Raw genomic sequence first — 10,094 nt, 5'->3', positions numbered from 1 at the left:
ATCTGTGGGAGAACTTGTACTTTTCCACAAGGTAACTGACAATGGCTTAAGTCCCTTTACAGGAAAATATCTGCCTGGCTGGCATTGGGGGACCATCTTTCACTCTTGACGTAGATTGCCCTTTGTGGTAGGAAACAGATGAGTGATAACATTTTTTTTTTTTTTTTTTTTTGAGACTGAGTCTGTTGCCCAGGCTAGAGTGCAATGGCGTGATCTCAGCTCACGGCAACCTCCACCTCCTGGGTTCAAGTGATCTCTTGCCTCAGCCTCCTGAGTAGGTGGGATTACAGGGATGTGCCACCATACCTGGCTAATTTTTGTATTTTTAATAGAGACGGGGTTTTACCATGTTGGCCAGGCTGGTCGTGAACTCCTGACTTCAGGTGATCCACCTGCTTCCACCTCCCAAACTCCTGGGATTAGGTGTGAGCCACCACTGTTCTTTTCTTAAAGGATTTGCACTTGGCTTCTCTATCCCAGGTAGACAGTTTTCTCTACATTCTTGGAGTAGGTCTTAAGCAAAAGAAACTATGTGGGGGTCCATGTGCATACATATATGTAGTTTTTTAAATAATTTTTTTTTGAGATGGAGTCTTGCCCTGTTGCCCAGGTTGGAGCACGGTGGTGTGATCTCAGCTCACTGCAACTTCCACCTCCCGGTTTCAACAGGTTCAAGCAATTCTGCCTCAGCCTTCTGAGTAGCTGGGACTACAGGTGTGTGCCATCACACCCAGCTGATTTTTGTATTTTTAGTAGGGACAGGGTTTCACCATGTTGGCCAGGCTGGTCTCCAACTCCTGACCTCAAGTGATCCACCTACTTTGGCCTCCCAAAGTGCTGGGATTACAGGCGTGAACCACTATGCCCGGGCCATGTGCAAATATTTTTGATGCTCCCATCAGTGAGTAGCTGTCAGCATGTTAGCTGCTGCCCACCCCTCATGTTCCTCATCCACTACCAACCACCATAAGCTGTTTTGTCTTAGGCTCATGGTGCTTTCCCCTTACTTTTCCCCAGGGGATCCCACCTGTAACTGCACAGAACGATGCTGCTCTCCCTTATAATCATCAGTCTATAGCTGCCTGTGAGGGATTCTCAGAATGGTTAAGCTTGTCTTTATATTGACCACAATGCTTTCATTTAGCTCTACCCTTCTACCTTGACTATCTCATTCCTGGGTAACTTTGTCTTCTTTGAACATATCCTTGACCCACTGGATCACAGAAAGCTCCCAGGATCCTGGGCTTGGTTCTTCTTCTGGATAAATAGCTTATTGAATCATCTTTCAATCACACAAAACTTCTGGTTAGCCTTGGGTTTGCCTGTCCCTTACATTATTTACACTATTGTATTATGGCCATCTTACTAGTCCTGTCTCCTCTGGTTAATTTATAACAACTTTGGAGAGTGTGGGATGAAAAGTTTGTCCCCTGTGCTATTCCATCCTCAATGTGTTCATTGAAATGTGTGTTTTTGAGGAGCTAAGGAAACTGGGTTAAGCTCACTCACCCTACTAATTAGGCTTTGTGAGACAAAGCACCAGAGCGAGAGCAGATGCCTGCTGTTTAGGGAATCGTGGATACAAAGTTTGGACAAAACCTGCCTTCAAGAGGAAAAGAAAGCTTTGATCAGCAGAATTTCTTCAAATTTCTACCCATCTTCCAGGCTCATACCATCTGCTTTCTAATTTCCCTCTCAATGATGGGATAAAAATCCTTTAATTACCTCTCACTAAGAAGATATTTTCTCTACTCATAAACCTTTAAGAACCCAAACTATTTAGCAGAACACTTTAGGTCCACATGATGCAAGGCTCAACCTATCCTTCCAGCCTTAGCTCGCAGGATTCTCCTATGTGCAAGACAGTAGGCCATGGTGGAAAAGATGGATTTTCAAGTTAGATGTCTTGCGTTGGACTGTGATCCTGTGACTTCCTAGCTGTGTATATAATCTCAAGCAAGTTACTCAGCTTTTCAGCATAAATTTTTTTTGTAGAGGGGGAATAATAATGTCTACCTCGGCCGGGTGCGGTGGCTCACGCCTGTAATCCCAGCACTTTGGGAGGCCGAGGAGGGTGGATCACAAGGTCAAGAGATCAAGACCATCGTGGTCAACACTGTAAAACCCCGTCTCTACTGAAAATACAAAGTCAGCTGGGCATGGTGGCGCGTGCCTGTAATCCCAGCTACTCAGGAGGCTGAGGCAGGAGAATTGCCTGAACCCAGGAGGCGGAGGTTGCGGTGAGCCGAGATCACGCCATTGCACTCCAGCATGGGTAACAAGAGCGAAACTCCATCTCAAAAATAATAAAATAATAATAATAATAAATGTCTACCTCATAGGGTTTGGAGGAGACTGACATGGAATAAAGCAACCAAAGCACTTCACAAGAGTATCCAATATCTTTTTAAAAAAAGGTTTGCCTTTGGCTGGGCACAGTGGCTCACACCTGTAATCCTAGCACTTTGGGAGGCCAAGGTGGGCAGATCACCTGAGGTCAAGAGTTCAAGACCAGCCTGGCCAACATAGTGAAACCCTGTCTCTACTAAAAATACAAAAATTAGCGAGGAGTGGTGGCACATATCTGTAGTCCTAGCTACTTGGGAGGCCCAGGCAGGAGAATTGCTTGAACCAGGGGGCGGAGGTTGCAGTGAGCCAAGATTGTACCACTGCACTCCAGCCTGGGCGACACAGGGAGATCCAATCTCAAAAAAAAAAATGTTTGCCTTAAACTCTCTGACATACTTAAATTCTGCTTACAGAGAAGTGACTGACATGTCCAGTGCATGCCCTGCATAACGCCATTGGCTAATCCTACCTTTCAGGCCCAGAAAAATCTGAGAGATTGGCTAATGAAGGTACTTCCTGGTGGGGAGGATCCTGGAGTCAAGCCTAGCCAAAAGAGTAGTTACCTGAAGCATCCAAGGATGCATTTGTACAGATGGAAAAAGAGTAGGATGAAATCATGATAAGCTTCAGATGCTGTGCTGAGTAGATTGAACTGTAAAACCCTAAGGCAAAGCCAAACACCTCAGAAGAACAAGTGGTTAATCAGAAGCTCAGAGAATCCAAAGAGGTGTGTAGAGCATAGCAGTGTGGGCTGTGCGCTTCACAACATTGTGAGTAAACAAATGGCCAGACACCATGCTTGGTCTGGTTCTAGATTCTTCTGCCATACCAGCTGTATAAGCCAACAACCTTGGATCAGTCCTGGAATTCTCCTTTTCATCTCCTACAGAAGGAAAGCAGAGCCACTGGAGAAAAGAACCATACAACTGGTATCACTACAGATTTCAGCTTCTGGTATTTTCAAACCTGCTTCTCATCTCTTATGCCCTTGATCTACCTCCTCTCTCATGTATATCAGTGGTTATGACAAAGCTTTATGAGTCAAATTCTTTCAACATACGAAGCCTTAGGAAGACACCTTTCAGCATCAAGGATACCAAGCTGCAACACCCTGGGGCAACTTCCCTGGACCATAAGAACAGGTCTGGTCACCCATCCTTACCCCTAAAGGTGGCAGAGTTAATCCCCCTATATCTTGTTTAAACCCCAGTCATTGCCAGGAGTTCATGTCTTGAAGGCTGAGTCCTCACCCTTCCCTCCCCTTCTTTCACTAGGCTCTCAAGTCTCCTCTGTGATCAGCAAATTCCTCTATGTCCTTAGTATCTTTTCTGAAAGTCTCTGTCACCCTCCTTGCCTAAATTGAAGACCGGCTCTCTGAGCACACTACTTTCTGGCCAGCTTCTCACATACAGGCTCTTTTTCTCTCACCTCCACCTCAAGGTAAGAAGGTGACATTGATGTCCTCTTTATTCTCCTTGCTGCCTCCTAGCCATTATTGCCATTTCTTCCTGTGACCATCTCTCCTCCCCTGGAGTGCATACCATCTAGCTATACCATCCCCTCCTTCTCATCCTCACTTATCAAGACTTGACTCAATGACTCACAGCCTTCTCCTCCTTCACAACCCTGTCATCATTCTGGATGATTTCAACACTCTGGCTGCTCAGTTTTCTTGACCTCATCTTCAAAGACCTTCTTCTCCCTCTACTTCACCACCCTGTCATTACCAGAAATCGTACTACATCTGAAATCTCAAGTTTAAACCTTTTCCCCTGGCTTATTTGCTCAAGTACCTCTGTGGGACTGACAACAAAATGAGACCTGAATGATGAGCCAGCCAGGTAAAGACTTGGTGGGGAGGTCTAATTTAAAAATTGTTTTTGTAGAGACAAGGTCTCACTATGTTGCCCAGAGTAGGGAATGGGTAGAAGGTTCAGGCAGAATCAGTGCCAAGACTTTGGGATGGGAATGAGCTTTGTGCCTAAGGAACATCAAGAGGTGAGTGTAGAGAAATGCAAATCAAAGCCACGATGTGGTACCATCTCACACCTGTCAGAATAGCTATTATTAAGAAGCCAAAATGGCCAGGCACAGTGGCTCACTCTTGTAATCCCAGCACTTTGGGAGGCTGAGGCAGAAGGATCACAAGGTCAGGAGTTTGAGATCAGCCTGGCCAACATAGTGAAACCCTGTCTCTATTAAAAATACAAAAATTAGCCAGGTATGGTGGCGGATGCCTGTAATCCCAGCTACTCAGGAGGCTGAGGCAGGAGAATCACTTGAACTCGGGAGGTAGAGGTTGCAGTAAGGCAAGATCACCATTGCACTCCAGCCTGGGTAACAGAGCGAGACTCCATCTCTTTTTTTCTTTGTTTTTTTTTTTTTTCCTTTTTCTTCAATTTTCTGTGGAAGAGACTCCATCTAAAAAAAAAAAAAAAAAAAGTCAAAAAACAACATTTTGATGTTGATAATCTGCCCGCCTTGGCCTCCCAAAGTGCTGGAATTACAGGTGTGAACCACCTTGCCTGGCCAGATCCTCTTTTTATAATGCTCCTAGTCTATACACAATTAAAATCATCACTCCCTTTTAATCAATATAGGACTGAAAGTCCTTATTTATTTAAATATAATAGACAAAAGTTGTTTATATTTACAGTATACAACATGATTTTTGATGTATATACTGTAAATGATTGTCACAATCAAGCTCATTAACATATCTACATGTCCATAACCTTATTTCTGTGTGTGTGTGTGTATGTGTGTGTGTGTCTATGTGTTGAGAACATTTGAAACGCTACTGTTGGCAATTTTTAAGTATTCATATTTTTTTTAATTTTTAAATATTTCCCACACAACATAGATGTATCAAGGATCCATATTTATTATTCTATAATTCACTGCTCACAGATGTTCTAATTTCACAGATGGTATCAGTGGAGGTGAATATTAGTAAATTCAGGATTTTTTTTTTTTTGAGATGGAGTCTCGCTCTTGTTGCCCAGGCTGGAGTGTGGTGGCACAATCTCAGCTCACTGCAGCCTCCGCCTCCTGGGTTCAAGCGATTCTCTTGCCTCAGCCTTTCAAGTAGCTAGGACTACAGGTGCCTGCTACCATGCCAGGCTAATTTTTGTATTTTTAGTAGAGACAGGGTTTCGCCATGATGGCCAGGCTGGTCTTGAACTCCTGACCTTTGGTTATCTGCCCACCTCGGTCTCCCAAAGTGCTGGGATTATAGGTGTGAGCCACCACGCCAGGCCATATCTTTTGGAAGTAACACTGAAGACATTTTCTGACGGATGGAACAAGGGAGGAAAGGAATAGGCATTATCATCTTCATTTTAAGTATGAGGCTCATTAAGATGCCCACCATCTTACCCCAGTAACTACCAGAGTCAGGATTCCTATAGACATCAGGCTCTGAAGCTCCTATTTTTCTATATGGGACATCCTAGGAGCAGTGAGGTTGGTCAGGGAAAAGCCTGTTTCACATCAGAGAATCTACCCTCTAAGGTTATCATAGATCACATTCCCCTATCCTACCCTCAGTGAAGAGAACCACTTGTTAACTGACCTTTGGTTAACAAAGTGAGTTTATAAAAGTAATAATACAAAAAAATTAGTTAAATTCACAGTCCGTGATGATGAATGTTATTTTGAGGTTTCATCTTTTTAAAATAGAGATGAGGTCTTGTTATGTTTCTCAGCCTGGTCTTGAACTCCTGTCCTCAAGCAATCCTCCTGCCTCAGCCTCCCAGTCCTGAAATTACAGGTGTGACCAATGTGAGGTTTCTCCCTCCCTCCTCTTTTTTTTTTTTTGAGACAGGATCTGACTCTGTCACTCAGGCTGGAGTACAGTGGCACAATGTCTCAATCTTTTGGGCTGAAGTGATCCTCCAACCTCAGCCTCCCTCCCGAGTAGCTGGGACCACAGTTGCACACCACCACACCTGGCTAATTTTTAAATTTTTTTTTTTTTGTAGAGATGAGGTCTCTACAAAAAAAGAGATGTTGTCCAGGCTGTTGTCCAGGCTGGAGTGCAGTGGCGCTCTGTTGCCAGGCTGGTTCTTCAACTCCTTGGCTCCAGTGATGCTCCTGCCTCGGCCTCCGAAAATGCTGGGATTACAGGCATGAGCCATTGTACCTGGCCCATTTGAAGTTTCTTAACCCCTATTCTATAGATAACTGATCCTGATACTTTGAGCACTGTGAATAAGCACTCAGTAATTTATTCAGCAAAACAGTTATAGCACCAACCATGTATAAGGAATTGTGCTGGGCAGGGGACACTTCATTAGGGCTTTTTGATTTCTGAGTTTTTGGGAAGTGCAAAATGACTTAGCACAAATAATATTCAATTATTAAATTTCAAGTTCCTGTTCTGCTTTATTGCCCTTTTCATTATGTGTCTCTGTGTGCCTTCGCAAAGCATTTATTTTGGTTTTAGATGTTGCTTGAAATTGATGATAGGGAAAAACATATAGGATGCAGATGCTAAACACTGTGTAACAGTTGGTCAAAGAAAAGGTGAGAATCTCAGAGCTGGGGAGATGAGTTTTTAAAAAAGAAAAGGTGAGAAGCTACAGAACACAGGGGACATAATAATGAGAAATCATGACCAAAGAAAAGGGAGAAAAAGCACTATTCCTTGCATTTGCTGAATAAACAGTTGGTATATGAGAAAAGTGAAAAAGGGTAAGATCATTATGTATAGAAAAGGGAGACATTAGAAATGATTATGGGGGAAGGAGGGTCTGAGGAGTCATAAACATGGGTGGCATAAGGAGTCAAGGCATTTGTTTTTTTCCCACAATAGTCTCTGGGTTGACCCTTGAAAATTAGGAAAGTTAAGGGTAAAACTTCTTGTACCTTGTCTCTAAATCCTGAAAACTTCCTTCCCTACTACCTCATTTTTTTTTTTTTGAGACAGGGTATTACTTTGTTGCCCAGTCTGGAGTGTAGTGACAAGATCACAGCTCACTGCAGCTTCAACTTCCCATGCTCAAGCAATCCTCCAGCCTTAGCCTCCTGAATAGCTGGGGCTACAGCTGTGTACCACCATTCCTAGCTAATTAAAAAAAATTTTTTTTTATCCTTCAAGACATCTGAATAAAATTGTTGTAGAACGGCCGGGCGCGGTGGCTCAAGCCTGTAATCCCAGCACTGTGGGAGGCCGAGGCGGGTGGATCACGAGGTCAAGAGATCGAGACCATCCTGGTCAACATGGTGAAACCCCGTCTCTACTAAAAATACAAAACATTAGCTGGGCATGGTGGCGCTTGCCTGTAATCCCAGCGACTCGGGAGGCTGGGGCAGGAGAATTGCCTGAACCCGGGAGGCAGAGGTTGCGGTGAGCCGAGATCGCACCATTGCACTCCAGCCTGGGTAACAAGAGCGAAACTCCGTCTCAAAAAAAAAAAAAAAAAAAAAAAAAAATTGTTGTAGAGACAAGGTCTCACTATATTGCTCCCTTTTTTTACTGAGATAAAATTGACATAACGTATTATTAAACATTTTAAAGTGGACAGTTATTAATTACAAGAAAAAAATAGTAAATGTACTGTGGAGAAATCAGATCCTTTACAAAGTGATCAGAATTAGTATCACCAATGAGGGACAGGGAGAGAGACATCATGTGTCTTTGGATATAATATCCTGAGGATACAATATCATACATGCAGTATTCTGGCAAGAAATGGATTACCTGAATCTAATTATGAGTAAACATTAGACAAACATAAATAACAAACCTAAAATGAGTATATCCTAAAATGAAGAACATTTTATTACCCCTTCACTAGAAAAAGGCTCGTATTCTTCAAGAATATCAAAGACAAAGAAAAGCTGAGCAACTGTGCCAGATTAAAGAACATTAGACAGACATGACGATTAAATGTAATATATGATCCTAAACTAGATCTTGCACTTGAAAAGAAAAAAATGCTAAGAAAGATGTTATTGGATCCACTGACAACATTTGGAACATGGATGGTAGATGAAAGTGTTACAGCAATGTTAAATTTCCTGGCGTTGATAATTATATGTATTTTGTTTATATATGAGAATGTACTTATTAGCATATTCAAGTATTATGGGGTAAAGAAGCATGATGCATGCAATTTACTTTCAACTGGTCAGAAAAAAACATGTATGTGTATGTGTAATATATTTTTATGTATCTATGTATCTGTCTATGTGTCTATGTATCTACTTATATGTGCATATATCTATCTATCTATCCATCCATCCATCCATCCATCCAGACAACTGCCAAGTGATAAAGCAAAAGGGGCAAGATATTAATAATCTGGGTAATGGGTATATGGATCCTCTTTCTGTTACTCTTGCAACTTATCTATTTTTTTTTTTTTTTTTTTTTTTTTTTTTGAGACGGAGTTTCACTCATGTTACCCAGGCTGGAGTGCAATGGCGCGATCTCGGCTCACCGCAACCTCCGCCTCCTGGGTTCAGGCAATTCTCCTGCCTCAGCCTCCTGAGTAGCTGGGATTACAGGCACGCACCGCCATGCCCAGCTCATTTTTTGTATTTTTAGTAGAGACGGGGTTTCACCATGTTGACCAGGATGGTCTCGATCTCCTGACCTCGTGATCCACCCGCCTCGGCCTCCCAAAGTGCTGGGATTACAGGCTTGAGCCACCGCGCCCAGCCAATCTATATGTTTAAAACCCATATAAAAAGTATTCTGGGTTCTGGCTTTAAAAAGAATCATTGAGGTTCTCCTCCTGTTGGTTCAAGGGATTTTTCTGCTTTTTATCCTTTACTACAGACCTTCACTCTAATCTAGTTTTCCCAGTTTCACAACCTGTTGACTTCTATTTAAATTCTCTTTTTCTCCCTAGCCCCTAGGATTCATTATTTGTTTGAATAGTTTGCCTAGCTTTTTGGTTCAGCTTCTTGCAAGACACAGCCTTCTTGTCAGCTTCTCCTATTAGGTCTTAAGCACTGCCGCTCTTGGGCAAGTGACTTCTTGCCTTCAACACTGAATCCAGGCTCTTGGCCCTAGCAGGTTGTTATGCCCTGAATGAGACTTGAATGCTTCCAATTGCTAACTGCTCCATTTCTCTCTCCAGCTGCCCTGACTTTGTTCAGGAGGATATATTTCACATATCTGCCCCTTTCTTGCCTTCTTTCTTGCTTAATGAAACCCTCATCATAGTTTTCTGATTAGGATCCCTTTCTCCAGTCTTTACCCACTCCAGCCAGCCATCTTCCTCACCATCACCAGTTCTCTCATATTACCTGTCTGAATAAACTTCTTTTTTGAGATGGAGTCTGGCTCTGTTGTCCAGGCTGGAGGGCAGTGGTGCGATCTTGGCTCACTGCAACTTCTGCCTCCTGGGTTCAAGCAGTTCTCCTGCCTCAGCCTCCTGAGTAGCTGCGATTACAAACATTTGCCACCATGCCTGGCTAATTTTTGTACTTTTAGTAGAGACAGGATTCACCATGTTAGCTAGGCTGGTCTCAAAGTCTTTACCTCCAGTGATCTGCCACCTTGGCCTCCCAAAGTACTGGGATTAAAGGCATGAGCCACCGTGCCCAGCCACCTGTGTGAATAAAGTAGCAGCCTCTACATTGCTTTTCAAAATCTGACTCTATTTACCTTACTACTTCCACATCCGGCCACTTCTCTGCTTAACTGTAAGCTCCTTCAGGGCACAGACCATACCTTTTTTTCTTTGTATCCTTAATTTCTTTTCTTTTTTTTGAGACAGTCTCGCTCTGTT

At 43.0% G+C, this 10,094-nt stretch overlaps 1 protein-coding gene across 3 annotated transcripts in view; it reads right to left on the bottom strand.

Annotated features, from left to right (window-relative positions):
* The window catches only part of AP4B1 (adaptor related protein complex 4 subunit beta 1), a 33,915-nt gene that overhangs the window by 21,688 nt on the left and 2,133 nt on the right, over nucleotides 1-10,094 (bottom strand). The window lies entirely within an intron of this gene.

This window comes from Sapajus apella, unplaced genomic scaffold (genome assembly GCF_009761245.1).
Source record: "Sapajus apella isolate SASKATOON/1434 unplaced genomic scaffold, GSC_monkey_1.0 scaffold69, whole genome shotgun sequence".
NCBI lineage: Eukaryota > Metazoa > Chordata > Mammalia > Primates > Cebidae > Sapajus > Sapajus apella.
The sequence above is the reverse complement of the archived record's forward strand: the minus strand, read 5'-3'. Positions and strand labels throughout refer to the sequence as shown.